Source organism: Phyllobates terribilis, unplaced genomic scaffold (assembly GCF_046119375.1).
Source record: "Phyllobates terribilis strain yellow unplaced genomic scaffold, ASM4611937v1 Scaffold_11__3_contigs__length_659146591, whole genome shotgun sequence".
Taxonomy (NCBI): domain Eukaryota; kingdom Metazoa; phylum Chordata; class Amphibia; order Anura; family Dendrobatidae; genus Phyllobates; species Phyllobates terribilis.
Window position 1 is genome coordinate 414,244,401 of NW_027362771.1, and position 23,461 is coordinate 414,267,861.

Sequence of the window (23,461 nt, forward strand, 5' to 3'; positions counted from 1 at the left end):
CCATTGGGAGTGCATTATACTGCGTGGAGGACCATGGGAAGTGCATTATACTGTGTTGAGGAGCATTGGGAGTGCATTATACTGCGTGGAGGACCATGGCGCGTGCATTATACTGTGCGGAGGACCATGACGAATGCATTATACTGCATACAGGACCATGGAGAGAGCATTATACTGCGTAGACGACCATGACGAGTGCATTATACTGCGTGGAGGACCATGGCGAGTGCATTATACTGTGTGGAGGACCATGGCGAGTGCATTATACTGTGTGGAGGACCATGACGAGTGCCTTATACTGTATGGAGGACCATGGCAAGTGCATTATACTCTGTGAAGTGTGGAGAGGTGTGGGGCCATTATATTGTATGTAGGCCCATTATACTGCATGGAGGGCTGTGTGGGGGTCACAGTTGGGGGATCATACTGTGTTGGGGTCACCATACTTTGCCTTGGGAGTTGAGGTGGGGTACAGTAGGGTCATTATACTGTAAATGTGGAGGAATTCACCATGGGGGTATCATACTGTGTTTGGGGGACACTTTTGTTGGCATCACACTTTATGGGGCAATGAAAATGGAATCTAGGACTTCAGCAGGAAGAAAATTACTATGTAAAGGCTGGAAAGTTGTGCGATCTGCTCTTCTGTGACCCCGACAATTATTTACTTTTTGAGGGGGGGGCCCAATTAGAACTTCTGCTATGGGCCCCATGATTCCTATGTACGCCTCTGCCACCAAGTATTAAGTGTTGTTTGCCAGATGGATCAAATACTTATTCCTCATTGCAAAATGCAAATGAATGTATCTAATTTATACAATGTGATTTTCTTTTTTTTGGATATTCTAGCTCTCAATGTTAAAATTAACCTACCCTCAAAATTATAGACTGTTCATGTCTTTGTCAGTGGGCAAACTTACAAAAAACAGCAAGGGATCAAATACTTATTTCCTTCACAGTACATAAGATGGAGAAAAATACAAGTAATACGTCTGGTATGTGTCCCCCCTAACCCTCCTCCCCACTCGCTGTCCCCGTACATTCCTAGGGGCCTCACCTTACTCCCACCGTGCTCAAAGCCCCCCCCCCCAAGATGGAAAAACCAGTGAGCAGCACAGGCGCAGGAGAGGGGGCTTATGGAAAAAAACAAAAACAACTATCTCACTGACAGCTACAGATGAGCAACATAGTCTCCACCCGGCCGCTGTCCGTCTGAATGTGGAGCAAAGTGCAAGAGTCCGTGCTCTGGAAAATCTCAATAGGATTCTGTTCTCAAATAAATCCGCCCAACTCGGGGCATTCCCAGATCCAGCAGGACCGGCCTCACCGGCTACAGCAGCACACTGTCACCTAATCCCTCAAAAGCGCCGGTGGTGAGCTCGCTATGCCCGCGGTATGCCCGGTAATGTGTCCACAAGCTCGCTAATATGCCCGGTGTACCCGTGGGAAGACCCAAACCCATGGAGCAGCGGCCGCCACCAGGGGTCGTCTGTCCGCACACTGCAGTCTGTGTATTATGTACAGCGCTTATGGACCCGCCCATCACAACAGCCAATCACCGCACATAACAGGAGGAGCTTGAGGCAGAAGGTGGGAGCTGTGGGCGGAGCTCCAGTGTGGTCAGTGCCCTCCACTCTGCCCTCCTGTGCAGTCAGTGTGTACAGCGCAGATCCCCGAGGTAAGTCTGTGCTGGCCTCACTGCAGGACTTCACCGCACAGCATGTGTCCATAGCCAGTACTGGCACATCGCATCTCTATGGGGGGGGGATTAGCTAGTTTGTATGAGCTGCAGAAGCCTCAGGATCGTCTTCTTCTGTCACCTTGCTCTGCCATAGATAGTACAGACATGTGTGCCAGTCAGTGGGAGGTGGTGGCAGGGGTAATTCTAGGGCTATGTGCACACTGGTTAGATACTCTGCAGATTTTTTGGTCTGTGTATTGTAGTACTGGATTTATGAAACCCCCACAGGCTGCAGAGAAAGCCCCCAGAGTAAAGTGACGGCTGCTGCAAACCCGCTGCAAATTCCGCTGATATTCTCGGTGGATTTCAGCCGTTGCAGGACAGGGCCACGTTCCCGCGATGAGTTTTTGATGTTGCAGATTTTCTGCACCATTTCTGCGCCCATTAAGTAAAATAGGTTACTTGCACTTTTTGAAAATACTCCGCATAAAACACTGACCAAAAACTCATTGTGTGAACGCAGCCTAAAAAGGTGTTATCTGCTGTACATCCAGAGCAGCGAGATCTGCACAGTGGGGGATCTCTGATGGGTTTAGGTTCCTGCTCACAAGGGCCGAGCCGCAGCAGAGCCGATGACATGGGCAATAGGAACTGATTTTCTACATGGGCAGCAGAAAAATCGTCTTCACCACTAACTCATCTGTGCCGGCCATTGGCTTGTAAGAAAGTTCATAAGCTGATAAAGTTCTGGAAGGACTTTTCTATCATAGATGATTATGGCATATTATTATATATACCACCTGTCTGATTGTGGTTCTCCGGTGACCTCCTGATGCCGGCATCGGAGAATCCTCACAGTGCACAGTGTACACGATGTGAGGATTCACAGGTCTTCAGTCACACAGAGTGACTGCAGACTTGTAGTTTAAGACTTGTCAACCCTTTTACCTGCTGTGGAGTCCTGTGGACTTACAAGCCACAGGCTCCATCTGATGTTGATTGACCGCTTTCCCTTTGCTCACAGTAAGGGGAGGCCGCTGCTTATAGATATGAGGACTCCTGAGTCGCACAGAGCTCGGCTCATGCTGCATTTGATAATCTGTGATATTATAATCTACTTTATATGGAAAATTAAATCACACACCAATATAATCTGGTGGTTGTCACTAAGTCTTCATGGACCGTGATGTACGGACTCTATGTAGGTCTCCCAACCCGAACGCCACAGTCTCATTGTGTGCCTATGTCAGGAGACCCATGGCCAGTCTGTGCATCGCGGTCTGTATGTCCTCGGACCACGTTTCATAGATGTCTGATGAGGCCTGAGCTTGCCATGTGACTACATACTTCCACAAATTACCTTCTTATAACTATAAAGCTATTACAGCAGTATCTCAGTGTTGCAATAAGTCCTCTTACATTATACTTCCTCATGGCACTATGAGCTAAGAAGACACCATGTACAACCTGATGTAATAGGACACAGAGGTCCACACTTACTAAGGCTCGGTTCACACCACAGGATTATCTCTTAGGCCGGGGTCCCACTAGCGTATGGCATTGGATGTGATATGCTAATGACACTTGGCTCCAGCTCTGCTGCAAGTGGGAGCCGAGTGTCAGTTCTCCGTGCTCCAATCCTCTCGCATCAGAGGATCACAGCACAGCTACAGAGGAGACCAAAAGTAATTTCTCCATCTCCTCTGTGGCTGGTGGCGGGTATCGGACTGCACTCGGGTGATATCCGAGTGCAGTGTGATGTTTGACACGCACCCTTAGGCTTATATGGGTGCGTGCGATCCGAATGCAGCATGCTGCAATTTTTTTCCAGCCCAATCGCAATCCAATCGGCGCTGGGAAAAAAAAACGCCACTGAGCACACTCATGGGATTAAATTGGCCCGAATGCAATCCGAGTTTTTATCGGATTGCATTCGTCCGATTTAATCGCAAGTGAGAGCGAGCCCTTATGCTAATCACTCTGATCAGACTGGTCAGCGTGTGATCCGATTTTCCTGGATGAGGAGAAGGGGGTGGGGGTTGAGGGCATTTTTTTCCACCTTATCCATTTTCTCATTCTGTGATAATCTGAGTGCAGTCCAATTTTTTTCCCATGGACTCATTGACTTGCATGGTTGAGTATGATCTGAATATTAGATGCAAATCGTGATGCTGCCATTTTTATTTTTTTTTACCTCGGACAGACTCTGTCTGAGGAAACAAATCGGATGTGTGCGCGGCCCATAAGATAACATTGGCCGAGTGCGATCCGATGTGTTGTCTGCACCAGCCCTGAGGATGACATTTCTCACTTCCGATACAATCAGCAGTTCTCCAGCTTACCCACGGACCTTGGCCGGTATGAGGGCTGACTAGCTTGCCGACTGACCTCCAAGTGATCTTGTGGCGAGAAAAAAGATAATTGCAATGATGTGATTTGCACTAAACTTCTTAACATCTTTTAATAACTTTTGGTGCGTTTGAGACTGTATAGAAGTCTGAAATCAAATATACGCCTGCTGTCAGAGTATACAACAGATTATTGTGGTTTTTTTTTGTGTCTGGCATCTGGCAAGTGCTGAACAAAAGTTGCCATTTTTGCAATAACTCGACTAGCTCCATAATTTTGTGACATTTTAAGCCAAACACTATAAACTTCCTAATAAATGCATTCCATAGTATTAAAATAAAACTTCCCATGTTATAACTTTGTACAGGCAACAGCTGTAAGCTGTGAGCGGACTGCAGTTGTCAGACTTGTTCTTCCTTTATGCGTCTGCTCTGGACTTGGAGCACATAATGGCGTCCTCCTCTGAGCTGTTGGTCATGTGTCCGGTCAGACTAAGTGAATATTCTTGCAGCCTTAAGTTAGCGAATATTCACACACCGCAGATTTGTTGCAAAACTTATGCAGCTAAAAAATTTCCATATATCTCAGTGGGATTTGTAAAAATCACATGCACTTTGTGCTGAAACAATTCCATTCCGGTATAAGGAAGTGATTTTTCAGAAAATTTCTGCAGCGATCCTTCTGCATGTGTGCACAAGTTACAATTATAATAAATGAAGCCATCATAGCACTCATACTAGCCACAGCTGCTTGTGCATGTTATCCAGGCTACAATATATATTTACCCATTGATAAATGGTTAATGACTGGACCTCATTTTTTAAATCTGACCTGTGTCCCTTTATGAGGTAATTACTCTGGAACACTTCAACATATCCCACTGATTCTGAGATTGTTTTTTTGTGACATATTGTACTTCATGGTAGTGGTAAAATTTGTTCGATATGACTTGTGTTTATTTGTGAAAATATTGGAAACTTGGCAAAAAATTTGAAAAATTTAATTCTTATGCTCTTAAACCAGACAGTTATGTCACACAAAATAGTTAATAAATAACATTTCCCACATGTCTACTTTACATCAGCACAATTTTTGAAACATAATTTTTTTAAATTAATGAAACGTGGAAGGAAAAAATTAACATTTAACTTTTTTTTTTCACAAAAATTTTACTTTAGCCCCCATTTTTTTATTTTCACAAGGGTAACAGGAGAAAATGAACCTCAAAATTTGTGCAATTTCTCCTGAGTACAGTGAAAACTATTGTTTGGGCGGATGGCAGGGCTTGGAAGGGAAGGAGCACCGTTTGACTTTTTGAACTCAAAAATGGCTGGAATCGAGAGCAGATGCCATGTCGAGTTTGGAGAGCCCCTGATGTTCCTAAACAGTGCAAACCCCCAACAAGTGACTCCATTTTGGAAACTACTCCCCTCAAGGAATGTATCTAGATGTGTGGTGAGCTCCTTGTACCCTCAGGTGCCTCAAAGAAGTTACTGTGTCTCTGAATTCGGGTGTACGCTTCTCGGCTTCAGAGTTGCTCACTGTGCATGACCGGAAGCCAACTTCTAAACTTCCGGACTTGCACTGTGCTCCCCTCTGAAGCCGGAAAGCGTACACCTGGCTTCCGAGACACAGTGACGCTGCCGGAATGAGCAGTCAGGACCGTGAGTGCCGACACCGCTGGAACGGTGCCGGCACGGGAGGTGAGTATAGGTTTTTTTATTTTATATCTCTCATTTTAAGCTAGAGCAAAACAGAATAGTGGATTTTGTCAGGAGCAGTCAAACAGGCTGTAGAAGAAGGTTGGATTGATCTCTACAATTCCTACAGTATTTTCTTTACTCTAATTTTAAAAAAAGCAATAATAATTAAAAAATATATATATTTTATGGACAGCAAACACATTACAATGAAATTGTTTCCTAGATATGAGAAAATAATTTATCCCCCTCCTCACCAAGGAGATAGTTGTTGCCAAAGGTTTCTGGCAGCTGATCCTCTTCCTGTTGGAATAAGCATGCATGCTCAGCCGATCTAAGTGTACATGTTTATGGGGAGTTCACAGAGAAAACTAATGCCATCCGACAACTGTCTCATATTAATGGGAACCTGTCACCTGATTGATGCTGCCCAAACCGCGGACAGCATGAATCAGAGCCTGGTGCTACGATTGTGGCCAAGTATATATTTCACTATATGCTCCTGCAGTTCAGAGAAAACACAGATTGAAGAGCCTTCTCCCCGCACCGTTCTAGTTGATTGACAGGTCTCTTTCTGTGTGTACATAGCCATAGATGTGTCAATGAAGTTCTTCATACAATGTCTTCCTGGAATGTTGGGGCGTTTCAGAGAATAATTTACCTGGCTGCAATCATACAACCAGGCTCTGATTCCTGCTGCCTGTGGTTTGGGCAGCATGAATCGAGTGACAGATTCCCTTTGATAACTGACCTAATTCCCTATAATTTTTAGTGAAGTTCAGAAAGAATATATTAATGTCTGGACTTTTCGGTAAGAATCATTCGTCCATATCGCAGCTGTCACAGCTACAGTTGGCAGAGATCTTGACTGGCAGGTTCTCAGAAGATGCGGAGGTCATGCTTACTGTGTTCTTGAGGAGTGAACTCTGCAGAGCCCCTATACATTGCGCTAATTTTGGCTACAAGCCTAAGCCTGTGCTGACTGTTTTATGACGGATGCTAGAGGAAAAGTGTCTAGTCATTGTGAGCTGGCTTTAGCTCGCTGTACGTGGAATTTAGCTACAACCCTGTACCATAACACTGATACAAGAATACCCAAATTACCAGGAATCCCTTACTAACCGCCAATACAACTTTCTAAGGCAATTAGAAAAAATATATTGCTCCCCCCAACTGGCAAACTGTAGCGGATGTAAAGTATATACTATAGCTAACACACTGCTGCATCTGCCACCATCAGTGTTGACATCGATCATGAAAGTTTAACCCCCTAGGTGCTGCTGTCAAGAGCATCAGCAGCATCTAAATGGTTAACAGAGGGAGGGGGCTCCCTTTTTAACCTTTTCGGCACTCTGTGATCGGAGTTTCAATGCTTACCATGGTAACTCGAAGCCAAGTAATATTAGTGGGAAAGAAATTTTAATTTCTCTTTTTTTTTCATTCCACTTTGCATTAATTACTGTGCAAGGAAGTATTAACAAAGTTCCTGACTGCAATTTTTACTAGTATAGGTCCCTCAAAGACACTTCCAATCTAAATAAGTCTGTTTTGTATATTTCCATGAGAGAAGATTAAAATTTGCTGCTATAATCTTTCTAATATCCTAACAAAATAAAAGGACATTTGAAAAATGCTGATGTACAACGAACAAATGTTATTTATTATCTATTTTGTTTGGTATGGTATCCAGTTTAAGGGTATAAAAATTCAAAGTTTTGAAATTGCAAATTTTTCTAAATTTTCCTAAAATTTGAGATTTTCATAAAAAACGCAAGACTTATTGACATGTTTACATACTGTGTCTTTTAGTCTGTGATTTAGGTTTGCAAAAAAATCAGTTTGGACTAATAATATAGTATGTATACTTGGACACCCTTAAATGAATATTCTCAACTTGTAATGTTGACTCAAAGGGATTGCCTCATGAAAACAAATTATCACCGAAACACAGAATAAGTGATCATTTATTGATCGTAGGGGTCTGATTGCTGGAACTTGGCAATTGACAGAAAGGAGCAATGTTACATCTGTTGGAATAGAGCTGCTGGACACATGCTCGATTGCTGTTCCATTCATTCGCATTGGGGCAGCAGAGTGCTGCACTCTTTTATTCTTTTCTTCCCATCAGACCCTTCGAGAATGAATGGAGCGGCAGTTTAGCATGCTCCATTCTAACAAGGATAAAAGTGCCCATTGCAGATAAAATTCTCCTTTTAACTGATTGGTGCGGGTTCCAATAGTCAGATCCCCACTGGTCAATAAGTTATCACCTGGCCTTTGACTTGTTTTCACCAGACAACCTTTTTAAGGTGTATCGCTAGACTGTGGAGCACACCATTCCCCTTGCACAATGTACACGGATGGACCTGCTGTGCCGAGAACTGCAACACAGCTCCTTTTAGGTAAATAAGACATAGCTTAAAGAGTTGTCCAGGATGAAATGAAAAGTCTGCAGACTATTAAATCGGGACAGTGTACAATGCGCACAGTCATGATTCCCCTGTATTCCCTATGCAGGTTGGCGCTCATTTGACCCCTTATATGAGATTTACATACTTGCAATCACTTGATGACTGGGCTCACTTGGCTTCTCTCTATAGAAGAGAAGCAGGGAGACTAATGACCGCACGTGCTAATCTAATATATGCCGTCACATGACCTCCTAGCCGCACAGGGAATACAGTGAAATCATGACATTGTGCGCGTGCACTGCAGTCTGCGCTCATTGAGTGGTTACACTTTTCATTTCAGCCTGGACAACCTCTTTAAGGGCTCATGCACATGTCCTCGCTCCAAGGAACATATCCCTACATGCCCGAGTTTAATCCGATATTCGATTCAGACTCAGCTATGCAAGTCAATGAGTCCATGGAAACCATCAGTCTGCACTCATATAACATCTGTGTGCAGTCTGATTTCCACTTATTGACAGAATGGAGAAAATATAGACATTTTTTTTCTCCATCTTTTCATCATTCGCGAGAATCGGATCACACTATGATCAGAGTTTGATTAGTGTCTGATTTGCATAATCAACCCGATTCTCTGCATCTGCCCTAATACTGAGGATTACCACGAGTCTGACTGCCATCACTATTAAATGTTAACAACTCCCATCCAAGGTCATAATACTTAATATCGTACTGTGATCTACCATGATTGCAAAGTGCAAAATACAATTTAAGCAGGGGAGGACATATAATTGGTGCAATCTGTGCAGACGCACAGGGGCCCAAGAGGTAAGGGGGCCACTACCATCTCCAATGCAGGTGGAATTGTGCATTATGAGGCGCTATTGGACTGCAAATGGACCATATATTGTTCTTGCACAGGGGGCTACTTCTGTGTGTGTCTTCTCCTGACTAAGTTCTTATTGGCTACAGTTGGATTATGGGGTTACAGATAAGTTGTGTTGATTCGGACTGGCCCACAGGAGAACAGGGTAATCCTCCGGTGGGGTCCTATGCAGGAGTGGGCCACACACCACCCTTGTGAAGATATTTTAGGTAATCCCCTGTCAATCACTGTGCACTGCCTGGCGGGTTTTACAGAGCTCTACATATGCCAATCCGACACCACTGCTGTTCAAGCAGAGGAGAGGGGGCTGAGAGACACAGTGAGCGACAAAAGTCCCCACCGGCAGCAGCTGTGAAGCTTCTGCAGTTAGGCCCTTCCTCCAAACCATGTGTTCTTTGTGTAAAATATGATGATTCAACAGCGAGTTGTGGGAAGACGATACGTCTCAGCGATAAATCAACCAGATTTTTGGGAACCTGAGGGAATGGGGAACGTCACCCTAGCTTTAAACACAGGTCAGCATGGGATGGGGAGATGCACAGCCTTGCAGGGGCCCCTTGGGGAGGAGATTTGAGTCCAGCCAGAAGGCAGGAGTAGGCGGGATCTAGAGAGTTTAACAGTTCCAGCAGTCCTGGGGTCGTGACTTCAAGTTGTGTGAGGAAAGTCCTGCAACAACAAAGAAGGCCCACAAACCTCCCATGTAGCAGCCCTTCCCCCAAAAGCCAGATCATCCATCTAACCGGTATTAACTGCTTTATATCTTTTGTACCCATGCTATTGTGCTTGCAACTCTGACCATTGTGTGTGTATAACCCTTATGTATATAGTGTAATGTCTAGTGTGCTCTTATGGCGATCAAATATATAATTTAACCTTGGGCTGTTCGTTTATCTCGATCCACGAGCCTTACATCCATTGTTCGGTCCAACGAACATGCTATCGGGCTGGTTTGTAGCCCGATATAAGTCTTTTATATCAAATAGAAACTGGTGGCAGCTCTCCCAAGCCGACCAGACTCTGCTTCACTGGAGCTAGTGAAAGGAGCCTCTCAGCCTGTCAGGGTTGTGGGCGAGTGTGGTGCCACGTCAGTGACTGAGTGGGCCACTTCTTCTCACTCCCTGGTGCCTTCCTGTACCCGTGTGTACAGGAGGTGTCTGTGCATAACTGTACCAATCTGACCTTACGTGTCCCTCCGGGGGGTGTAGAACGTCCCATTGGTGCAAAGGGCAGATCCGTACCACGTGCTTCGTCTGACGTAATTATGACATCAGGCGGGTGGCGGGGTGTGGATCCATCACAAGTGGTGGCAACAGCGAGATTCTCCCTGTTGCCGTTTCATCACATTGGTGGCAGCGGTGGGTTTCTGCGTGGTCTCCCTGCTACCATTTCTTCACAACCCTCTTATATGAGCAGTACTTGGCACAATATACTTGAATCACTATGTGGATACAATTCATGGAGAAGGTAGTACAATATACCCAAATTGGGTTTTTATATATGTATAGCAATTTTTGTTACATTTAGGACTACCAAAATACGGACAATAACGGCTAAATCGCAGGACAGACAAGAGACAAGTCAGTCTTGACCCAAGAGTGGTGTGCTGAACATCTGAGCACCAGCTGAGGCCACCAAGGGGAGGAGCAGTTTGACCATGCGGTGGTAGGCCTCAGCCTGTAACAAAGAACCGTGCCTGCGATCGCAGAATCCTCTCCCTGCGTCACAAGAAAATCAAGAAACCGGTAACTGATATGCTGTGGTGATTCTGTGTGTTGTATTCCATTGTTGTATAGTTTAGCCTGACCTTATACCTGTGTATATTTAGTTGTATATCGTGTATCTAGTGTATTATTATAATCAATTACCTCAAGTAATTGTGGGCCTGCCTTTTATTCTGCATAACGAACGCACGTCCGTGTGAGCTCGGCTCAAGCCAAAAACGCTACCCAGGGTTGGTTCCTGACCCGATATAGGCCCATTCACGGACTGGGCGTATATCTAAAATAGGGACTGGTGGCAGCATACCAACTGGGGATTGGGGAAGGCTGGTAGTGACGGTCGGAGGTTCAGATATATATATTCCTGGCGCGGCCAAGGAAGATATATATACCGCCCTCACTACAGAGGGCCCCGATACCCAGTAGGTTACAGGACAGTCTCTCTGGCGACCGCTTATCCTAGGTGCAGTTCCTTGACTGACCTGAGGCTAAGAGGGCGCTAGCGAGTTGTGCTGTGTAGTGACGTTGAAGGGATAACACACTACCGTGTTCCCTGCGCTGGTTGCAGCTACCTGGCACTACTTTCTCTAGGTGCAGTACCTTGACTGACCTGAGAGGTAAGGGGGCGCCAGAGAGCTGCACCCACCGGCCGGCTTTCATCACAATGTGATGAAAGCCGGCCGGTGGGTGCAGCTCTCTGGCGCCCCCTTACCTCTCAGGTCAGTCAAGGTACTGCACCTAGAGAAAGGAGTGCCAGGAAGCTGCAACCAGCGCAGGGAACACGGTAGTGTGTTATCCCTTCAACGTCACTAAACCGTAACGTCACTACACAGCACAACTCGCTAGCGCCCTCTTAGCCTCAGGTCAGTCAAGGAACTGCACCTAGGATAAGCGGTCGCCAGGGAGACTGTCCTGTAACCTACTGGGTATCGGGGCCCTCTGTAGTGAGGGCGGTATATATATCTTCCTTGGCCGCGCCAGGAATATATATATCTGAACCTCCGACCGTCACTACCATCCTTCCCCAATCCCCAGTTGGTATGCTGCCACCAGTCCCTATTTTAGATATACGCCCAGTCCGTGAATGGGCCTATATCGGGTCAGGAACCAACCCTGGGTAGCGTTTTTGGCTTGAGCCGAGCTCACACGGACGTGCGTTCGTTATGCAGAATAAAAGGCAGGCCCACAATTACTTGAGGTAATTGATTATAATAATACACTAGATACACGATATACAACTAAATATACACAGGTATAAGGTCAGGCTAAACTATACAACAATGGAATACAACACACAGAATCACCTCTTTACTCTCCAAATCACACCTCACCACCTGCGAACTTGACCCAATCCCATCCCACCTCATCACTAACCTCACCTCAGTCTTCATCCCAACCCTAACCCACCTCTTCAATCTATCACTAACAACCGGAGTCTTCCCCTCATGTTTCAAACATGCCGCAATCACACCCATCCTCAAAAAGCCCTCCCTTGACCCTTCCTCTCTGACCAGCTACCGCCCCATATCACTTCTCCCCTTTGCCTCAAAACTTCTAGAACAACATGTCCACCTTGAACTGTCCTCCCACCTCTCCTCCTGCTCCCTCTTCGACCGTCTACAATCTGGCTTCCGACCGCATCACTCGACTGAAACTGCCCTGACCAAAGTCACAAACGACCTACTAAATGCCAAATCCAAGCGACACTACTCCATCCTCCTCCTTCTGGACCTGTCATCTGCCTTTGACACAGTGGACCATTCCCTCTTACTCCAGATTCTCTCATCTCTTGGCATCACGGACTTGGCTCTATCTTGGATCTCCTCATACTTAACAGACAGGACATTCAGCGTCTCCCACTCACGCACCACCTCCTCATCTCGCCCCCTATCTGTCGGTGTCCCCCAAGGTTCAGTTCTAGGACCCCTGCTCTTCTCCATCTACACCTTCGGCCTGGGACAGCTCATAGAGTCTCACGGCTTTCAGTATCACCTCTATGCTGACGACACACAGATCTACCTCTCTGGACCCGATATCTCCTCCCTACTAACCAGAATCCCACAATGTCTGTCCGCCATCTCATCCTTCTTCTCCGACAGGTTTCTAAAACTCAACATGGATAAAACAGAGTTCATCATCTTTCCACCCTCTCATTCACATCCCCCATCCGACCTATCCATCAACGTCAATGGCTGTTCACTCTCCCCAGTCCCACAAGCTCGCTGCCTTGGGGTAACCCTGGACTCTGATCTCTCCTTCAAACCACATATTCAAGCCCTTTCCACCTCCTGCCGACTCCAACTCAAAAACATCTCCCGGATCCGTGCATTCCTCAGCAAAGACTCTGCAAAAACACTAGTGCATGCCCTCATCATATCCCGCCTCGACTACTGCAACCTCCTGCTCCGTGGCATCCCTTCCAACACTCTTGCACCTCTCCAATCTATCCTAAACTCTGCTGCTCGACTAATCCACCTGTCCCCCCGCTATTCCCCGGCCTCTCCTCTCTGTCAATCCCTTCACTGGCTCCCTATTGCCCAGAGAATTCAGTTCAAAACTCTAACCATGGCATACAAAGCCATCCACAACCTGTCTCCCCCATACATCTGTGACCTAGTCTCCCGGTACTTACCTGCACGCAACCTCCGATCCTCACAAGACCTCCTGCTCTACTCCCCTCTTATCTCCTCCTCCCACACTCGTATACAAGATTTCTCCCGTGCTTCCCCCCTACTCTGGAACTCTCTACCCCAACACATCAGACTCTCGCCTACCGTGGAAACCTTCAAAAGGAACCTGAAGACCCACCTCTTCCGACAAGCCTACAACCTGCAGTAAACACCACTGCACGACCAGCTCTACCCTCACCTACTGTATCCTCACCCATCCCTCGTAGACTGTGAGCCCTCGCGGGCAGGGTCCTCGCTCCTCCTGTACCAGTCGCTGACTCGTTTTGTTAAGATTATGTAAATGCTTTTGTTATGTATATCCCTATCACATGTAAAGCGCCATGGAATAAATGGCGCTATAATAATAAATAATAATAATAATAAGTATCAACAAATTACAAGAAAAAAAGAGAAAGAAAACGATCAAAAAGCCCATACTTTATATGAAATTATCAAAATTTTATTTAGAAGTCATACAAAAAACAGACATAGGGGGGAGTGTAAAAGTAACTACTGTGAACCAAATAGAACCAGCTACACGCAATACAGCATAATAATCATTTTATAAAGTAATCACAAATTTGTGCAAGACCATATGTTGTATTCCAATATTAGGTGCCAGAGTCACACTATCATCAAGTGCCCCTAAGTAGTAAGTCCCACTGCCAGATAGTAATTTAATAAAAATAGTATACATACCGATGAAACCCACAGAATCCAGAAAGGGCAGAGGGGCAGGGCAACAAAGAGGAAGGCAACAGGCTGTATGCGGGAAGCAGCAGCCCCGACGCGCGTTTCGGTTAACCCTTCGTCAGGGGGCGTAATGATAGATACATCCCTTAGGTATTTATAGGCGCCCACCGGCGCTAGGCACAGATGCTGCATAATGTCACCGGATATCCGCATCACGTGATCGGGAACAAACCACGTGACGCATGATGCCGGGCGACACATGACCCGGAAGTGACGCATGCGTAACCACAGCAACCAAGACGCCGGCCGGCGTCCACGTCACGCGTCACGTGACGGCGGGTCAAAGTTGACCCGACGACACGCCACGCTACAGATGCAGAAAGCCGGCCAACGTAACGGAGCAGTGGCACGCATGCGTACAGGGCATGCAGTCACTGTATAACAGGGATAATGTATGTAAAATACCCGGGGACCGCCTGAATATTGGGCAATCACAATCATAAGGTGCAAGGTAATAACAAACAATTATCAAATTAACATAAATTCAAGCAAAACGACAGGCAATATATAAATATATAGAATGATAAGTATAATGAAGATGCTATCTACATCAATATTTTACAATATATCTGATATAATAGAATAGTGCATAGTTATAAATATATAAAGATATATACAGCATCTGAATATAACATCATATAAAGGTATCACATAAAACATTATTATCAAAGGGTAGAAGAGCCATCATTTTGCTTATGCAGATGTCCATTAAAGTTGAAATATCCAACAGCACCGATATAGCAGATAGAAGGAAAGGGATGTACAAAACAAAAACAGGAGGATGAAGGTCCTACATAACAAAAAAATAAGAATTAAAATACAATAAAAGATAAAATCAAGGTTCAACCATGTATCATAATACAGACGGAAAAGTTGGATGTGAGAGTATAAAGCATATTATAAGCAAAGATGGACAATCAGAGGAAGGGAGCATAACTAATACTCTCATTTAATCCATTAGGATGTACTGTATTCAAAGTCCAGATCCAACGGGATTCAATCTGGGCAAGTTTTTGTCCCATCCTACCACCCCGTATATTTGGTAGAATAGAGTCAATCCCCCTAATACGTAGTAAAGAGGCATCACATTTATGATGGTCCCTGAAATGGCGTGGTAACGTCTTCAGAATGGACGGATCCGTGTGGTCAGCGGCGGCAATGATACCCAACACATGTTCACGAATGCGTATCTTAAATTGGCGGGTTGTCATACCCACATAGATCAGTTCACACGGACATGTGGCAAAATAGATCACATTCCTAGTATTACAGGTAATGAATTTATTAATTGTATATATCTTAGATCCATCAGACTTAAAGAAAGTGTCACTTCTTTCAACATTAGGGCATGCCACACACCGACCACACGGAACACATCCCCTTCGCCTGGGAACCGAATCCAAGAAAGTACCACTAGAGGCCTCATAGTGGGACCGCACCAGAAAATCACGAATATTTCTAGACCGTCTAGCAGTAATAGACGGTCTATCAGATATATGTTTCGCAATTATAGGATCTGCCTGCAGAATATGCCATGAACGCGACAGTATATCTCTAAGGCGAGGAAATTGTGAATGAAAGTGAGTTACAAATCTGACCTGTTCGGTACCATTACCCATATCTCTCTTTTTATATAATAGGTCATTTCTAGATGTAAATCTAGCCCTATTGTATGCCTTCTTTATCATACGTCGGCTATAACCCCGAGCATGAAATCTGTCCCTAAGTTCCAGAGCCTGTTTCTCAAACTCCACGTCGGTAGAGCATATCCTCCGGATACGGAGAAACTGCCCAACCGGTACGGATTGGAGCATATGTCTAGGATGTGAGGAGGAGGCATGTAGTAGCATGTTAGTCGAAGTTGGCTTACGGAAGACTGTGGTCTGTATACAGTCAGTATTATCCCTACTCAAGGACACATCGAGGAACTCAATTTGGTTGACATCAAAATGATATGATAGGAATATATTCCGGTCATTCAGATTCAAGTCATCCATGAATAATTGTAAAGACGAAATTGAACCTTGCCAGATCAAGAGGATATCGTCAATGTACCGCGTCCAAAAAAGGACACGGGACATTGACTCACCACGATCTGACAGGAAGAGGTCCCTCTCCCACAGCCCCAGGAAAAGACAGGCATAGGCCGGAGCAAAAGCAGCGCCCATAGCTGTCCCCTGGAGCTGGAGGTAGAAGGACCCCTTAAAAACAAAAAAGTTATGACTCAGAGTAAACTGTAACAATTCAAGGATAAGATCCCTTAGTGAACTGGGCAAGGACACTGTCCTCAGAAAAAATTGAACAGCGGCAAGTCCATCTACATGTTTGATATTAGTGTAGAGTGACTCTACATCTGCAGCCACCAGGACAGTGTCAGCCCCAATGTATAGGTCATCAACCTTCCTGAGTAATTCACCAGTATCCTTAAGAAAGGATGGCAAGCTCTCCACCAGTGGCTGCAGATGAGAGTCAATCCACCTATTGACGTGCTCCAGGAAATTCCCCCCACCAGAAATGATAGGACGACCTGGGGGGATCTTCACATCTTTGTGGATTTTAGGTAATAGATATAGTGTTGAGATCGTTGGTTCAGATACAAGAAGGGCCGAGGCTAGTTCCTTAGTAATGACTTCATTATCCACTGCCTTATTAATAATAGATTTTAAATCCATAACATAAGAAGTTAAGGGATTATATGTAAGACGGCCGGCGTCTTGGTTGCTGTGGTTACGCATGCGTCACTTCCGGGTCATGTGTCGCCCGGCATCATGCGTCACGTGGTTTGTTCCCGATCACGTGATGCGGATATCCGGTGACATTATGCAGCATCTGTGCCTAGCGCCGGTGGGCGCCTATAAATACCTAAGGGATGTATCTATCATTACGCCCCCTGACGAAGGGTTAACCGAAACGCGCGTCGGGGCTGCTGCTTCCCGCATACAGCCTGTTGCCTTCCTCTTTGTTGCCCTGCCCCTCTGCCCTTTCTGGATTCTGTGGGTTTCATCGGTATGTATACTATTTTTATTAAATTACTATCTGGCAGTGGGACTTACTACTTAGGGGCACTTGATGATAGTGTGACTCTGGCACCTAATATTGGAATACAACATATGGTCTTGCACAAATTTGTGATTACTTTATAAAATGATTATTATGCTGTATTGCGTGTAGCTGGTTCTATTTGGTTCACAGTAGTTACTTTTACACTCCCCCCTATGTCTGTTTTTTGTATGACTTCTAAATAAAATTTTGATAAAGTATGGGCTTTTTGATCGTTTTCTTTCTCTTTTTTTCTTGTAATTTGTTGAATCACTATGTACAGACAGCAGTATCTTATTCATCTAACAATCTACCCAGTTCATTGTTGTATAAATTTGTGATTGAGGATAATGTCACATTAGCATGTGGGGCCCTGGAGTTGGTTACTGGTGGGCCCTTGGCACCCCAGTCTGACACTAGTTGTGTCCCTTCCAATACCAGTAGTTTTTTTTTTTTTTTTTTTCATTTTCACACTGTGCCTTTGATCCCTATCTTACAGACCACTTTAGACATAATGGCCCTCAGGGTATTGCAAAGTGGAGGAGGTAGTTGATAAGAATCATGGTTAATTTGTTAGTAAATTAGGGAATTTTCAAATCTTCCAGAACAGTCTTTTTACACTTGTTAGGAGAAGATGTAAATCTGCACCAGAATTAAGAGTAAGAAATGACTCTATCTATACCCAATGATAAATGCAGGTCATTGACTTCAAACCAGCATGAATGAATAAGCTTGTGATACTGATGGCAGGTCTTGTAAAGGGGGTCCAACACACACAGCCTGCTGATTGTCAGTAATTGTGTTTTATGTGAGTCATATGACTTGCCTCTTTTATGGCTGTGAACGTGCAGGAAAGCACTGCTGACAATGTGTCTCAGCACTCGAAATAGGAAACAGGAGGAGGGCAATATACAGCCTGAGGACCTGTCAGTCATGTTACTTGGGACTTGTATGAACATCACATTCTTGCATGACTTGCAAAGAAAACTTCTCCTGTTCTTACTCTCACCTACAGTACAGACCAAAAGTTTGGACACACCTCATTTAAAGATTTTTCTGTATTTTCATGACTATGAAAATTGTACATCACACTGAAGGCATCAAAACTATGAATTAACACATGTGGAATTATATACTTAGCAAAAAAGTGTGAAACAACTGAAAATATGTCTTATATTCTAGGTTCTTCAAAGTAGCCACCTTTTGCTTTGATGACTGCTTTGCACACTCTTGGCATTCTCTTGAGGAGCTTCAAGTGGTAGTCACTGGAAATGGTTTTCACTTCACAGGTGTGCCCTGTCAGGTTTAATAAGTGGGATTTCTTGCCTTATAAATGGGGTTGGGACCATCAGTTGTGTTGTGCAGAAGTCTGGTGGATACACAGCTGATAGTCCTACTGAATAGACTGTTAGCTGTTTTTTTCTTGCCATAATACAAATTCTAAGTAAAGAAAAAACGAGTGGCCATTATTACTTTAAGAAATGAAGGTCAGTCAGTGCAAAAAATTGGGCAAACTTTGAAAGTGTCCCCAAGTGCAGTTGCAAAAACCATCAAGCGCTACAAAGAAACTGGCTCACATGAGGACCGCCCCAGGAAAGGAAGACCAAAAGTCACCTCTGCTTCTGAGGATAAGTTTATCTGCGTCACTAGCCTCAGAAATTGCAGGTTAACAGCAGCTCAGATTAGAGACCAGGGTCAATGCCACACAGAGTTCTAGCAGCAGACACATCTCTTCAACAACTGTTAAGAGGAGACTTTGTGCAGCCGGCCTTCATGGTAAAATAGCCTCTAGGAAACCACTGCTAAGGACATGCAACAAGCAGAAGAGACTTGTTTGGGATAAAGAACACAAGGAATGGACATTAGACCAGTGGAAATCTGTGCTTTGGTCTGATGAGTCCAAATTTGAGATCTTTGGTTCCAACCACCGTGTCTTTGTGCAACGCAGAAAAGGTGAACGGATGGACTCTACATGCCTGGTTCCCACCGTGAAGCATGGAGGAGGAGGTGTGATGGTGTGGGGGTGCTTTGCTCGTGACACTGTTGGGGATTTATTCAAAATTGAAGGCATACTGAACCAGCATGGCTACCACAGCATCTTGCAGCGGCATGCTATTCCATCCGGTTTGCGTTTGGTTGGACCATCATTTATTTTTCAACAGGACAATGACCCCAAACACACCTCCAGGCTGTGTAAGGGCTATTTGACCAAGAACAAGAGTGATGGGGTGCTACGCCAGATGACCTGGCCTCCACAGTCATCAGACCTGAACCCAATCGAGATGGTTTGGGGTGAGCTGGACCGCAGAGTGAAGGCAAAAGGGCCAACAAGTGCTAAGCATCTCTGGAAACTCCTTCAAGATTGTTGGAAGACCATTTCCGGTGACTACCTCTTGAAGCTCATCAAGAGAATGCCAAGAGTGTGCAAAGCAGTCATCAAAGCAAAAGGTGGCTACTTTGAAGAACCTAGAATATAAGACATATTTTCAGTTGTTTCACACTTTTTTGTTAAGCATATAATTCCACATGTGTTAATTCATAGTTTTGATGCCTTCAGTGTGAATGTACAATTTTCATAGTCATGAAAATACAGAAAAATCTTTAAATGAGAAGGTGTGTCCAAACTTTTGGTCTGTACTGTGTATCACAAAATCATTCTGCATAAAGGCTCCATTCACACAATGTGGCCGCGATCACAATGTTTTTCCCACAATTTTTTTACAATCTACACCCTCCAACTGCAATAAGTTTTTTTCCTATTAGTGAAATAAAATAAATTACCTGAAACTTGAATTATCTGAATAAAAGTCTTTATGCAGGAAGACTATAAGGGCTGCACATAACTTCTTTACATGTTCTGGTGTAAAATTTGGTAAAAGACGTTAAGACAGCAGGGCCGGTTTTAGACAAAGTGGGGCCCTAAATGCTCACATATTGCACCATTATACTCAAACATTTAGGTTGCATTTACATGCCGTTAAACAAGCTCAATCAACAATATTAAAGTCTTTTGGTGCTTGTTTCACGGCCTCTTTACACAGGTTGACGAAGAATGATGGGCACAGAACGATCACTAGTAGATCAGTGTGTCCCCATACAGTATCATGTTATCGGCAGCACATCTGCAGGTTACAACAGGCAATGTGCTGCTGAGAACAATGATTTTTGTTCCGCCATAAAAAATCCAATCACCTGATCAATTTTGCACATTCATTGGGCGATTGCCAACATTCTTACACCAATGAACTCTTGTCTGCACTGCCAGTATTTATAAATGGATGTTACATACACACAGTATGTGACACACACGCATATGTATGTACACATATCACACACTTATGTTTACACCAAACACAGACACACACCCAAACACATACATATGTATGCACATACCTACAGACACATGCGTACACAGAACTCATACATACATACATACATCGAGACATATGTATATACACACAGAGCACCTTCATACAGACACATGCACACTTAAGAGCACATACATACAGACACATATATACCTACCAGGCCGCCATACATTCTGATATCTTCACTAATATATAAAACCAGGAGCACATACATTTTGATATCGTCACCAACCTATACCACCAGAAGCCCATACATTCTCAGGTCTTCACTAATCTATACCACCAGGAGCCCATACATTCTGATGACCTCATTGATATATACCACTAGTTGTCCATACATTCTAGGCTCAACCACACACACAGATATAGACAAACAGATATACAGACAATAGAGGACTTACCACCAGTCCATCTCCTCTTCAGTTCTTCCGATTCCCGCAGAGTACATGACCTCTGTACAGCATGGTCACATAACCGGTCATATGATCGTACTGTCACCAAAGGTCCTGAAGTCCCGCAGACTAAAGACCTGTGGTGACATCACGGTCACATGACCGTGATGTCACCAAAGGTCAGTCTCCACATTGGAAGCTACACTGATAATGCTGTTCTCAGTGTAATTCCTGATATAGATGCTGGGGGTCCACAAGCGAGTGGGGGCCCTTGGCCATTATCCAGTTTTCCCTCTCCTTACCTCAGCTCTACAAGAGGATCCAATGTTTGTCTGCTCACGCTGGGCTTATTCACCCAATTGTATTCACTGTCCATATCATAAGGATCCTCACTACAGTAGTTTGCTGGGGCACTTAACTTTTGTGCATGCACAGTCTATATCAATCTAGTAAGGCCAAGTTCACACAATCTTACTTGCAGTCCAAGTGCAGTCCATGAAAAAATGGACAGCACTCAGACCAATGTTATTCAATGGGGCTTTTCACATGACCTTTTTCTTTTATTATATCAAATCTGAAAATGAAAAAAATAACAGCATGCACTTGTTGCTTTTTTGTGTCGGATGGGAATCGACCATTCAAGTCTATGGATGCGCATCGGAGCCTGGTAGGCAATGTGAGCGGACATGTATCTGCGCTCTCCCGCCGGTAACTAGCTAATTAGGAGGATCCGCCACCGCCAGCCTCAGCCGACCGGAAGGTGAGGGAAGTGCTGCGGATCATCTGGAGGGCTGCTGCGACGTGCGGAGGTGAGCCGGTATGACCCGCTGGAGACAGAAAGACGTGGGCTGGGGAGATGGAAGCAGCTTCCAAGATGGCGCTGAGAAGAAGGAGGAGGCGGCCAAAGCTAACGCAGCCTGCCAACGCCGCATGAGTGTAGCGGCGAAGCTGGAGAGGTATGCCCGCAATGTGGAGGGCACTGATCAGCAGGAGTCGGATAGAGGGGAGGAGGTGGAAGTGGAAGAAATCATGGCGCCACTCATGAGGGAGAAGGAGGAATATCCCCAGGGAGTAACTATACTGATGGGGAGATGATGTCTGCGACAACACAGGAGGAGTGTGATATACAGGAGAACCCCACTATCAAGGATGTATTTGCTGTGGTGTCTTTCTGTAAACAGGCACTAACTACATTAACACAGCAAGTCCTGGGTGTACAATCTGAAGTGGCCACCATTAAAAAAGGACATGCAAAAGGTTAATACCAGGACTGGTGAGGTGGAAACCAGAGTGGGAGAGACTGAGGATCGGATTAATAATCTCACAAAGTCTGAAAAACAGTTTAAACAACAAATTTCTGAAATTATGGCCAAAAATGATGATCTGGAGAACCGATCCAGAAGAAACAATATTAGGATAGTTGGACTTCCGGAAAAGTCTGAAGGAAGAGATCCTACTGATTTTATTGAAAAATGGCTGAGAGAGAAGATTGGAGCAGACTCTCTTACTAAATTTTACGCGGTGGAGCGTGCACACAGAGTACCAATGCAGCCTCAACCCCCGGGCAAAGGGCCGCATGTTATGATTGCTAAACTACTCCACTATAGGGACAGAGACATCATTATTTGCAAAGCAAGGGAGTGTGATGAGATCACAATAAATGGCCAACGGATTCGCATATACCCTGATTATTCGGTAGCTGTCCAGAAGCAGCGAATGCAATTTGGAGGTGTAAAAAGACGCCTAAGAGAACTGGGCGCAACGTACTCAATGTTGTTCCCTGCCAAACTGCGAGTGGTAGCTATGGATAAAGTTTTTTTTTTTTTTTTGTAAAGCCAGAGGAGGCCACAGAATGGATTGATATTAATGTTAAATCTTTACAAGCCAAAGAATGAGAGACTACCACGGCACTTAAAATATTCCTTAATGGAACGGTCGGCTGAGGACACTTGTTAAATGGACTTTTTATTGCTTTGCAGTGACTATTTGGCAATTAGGATTGGTTGCTCGAACAGAGGACACCTGTAGAGCGCACTATGTCAATTTATAATATTGTCCTGGACCAGTGAATAGGAGAGGGGGGGACTTTTATTTTTCACCCCTTACCTTCTTTTTCTATCTTGGTTCCTTTTTTGTTGGTTCGGGACTAATTTGCTTCCTATTGTTGATATATTGTGTTATGAATCTTTCTTTTTCAGAAAGGGAAAAGTGGTTTAAGAAGAAAATAAGTCGTTGCGGAGCATACGGACTTTAGATTTGAGCCCTTGTTGGAGGGCAGGGCGGTGGCGAAGAATAATAACTATAAGAATAATATTTGATACCAAAGATTTAATGTACTAATGTGAAATTCATATAGTTTTAACTTTTTTCAACTATATTGAGACAAATTATAGAAAGTATTCTAAGGCATGGCGGGAGGGGGGATAACTTGAAAGGAGAGGTATATTTGGGATGTGTTGTTCTAAAAAGAGGTTAGGGGTGGAAGTCTCTAGTTG

The 23,461-nt window shown here is 44.6% G+C and overlaps 1 protein-coding gene across 1 annotated transcript in view; it reads left to right on the plus strand.

The window, feature by feature from the left end:
• Positions 1–1,522: 1,522 nt before the first annotated feature.
• SQOR (sulfide quinone oxidoreductase) overlaps positions 1,523–23,461 on the plus strand; it is a 78,936-nt gene continuing 56,997 nt past the window's right edge. Inside the window, exon 1 of the mRNA XM_073653089.1 lies at positions 1,523–1,678. The gene's annotated coding sequence lies outside the window, so the exon portion shown is untranslated. The remainder of the gene's footprint in view (positions 1,679–23,461) is intronic.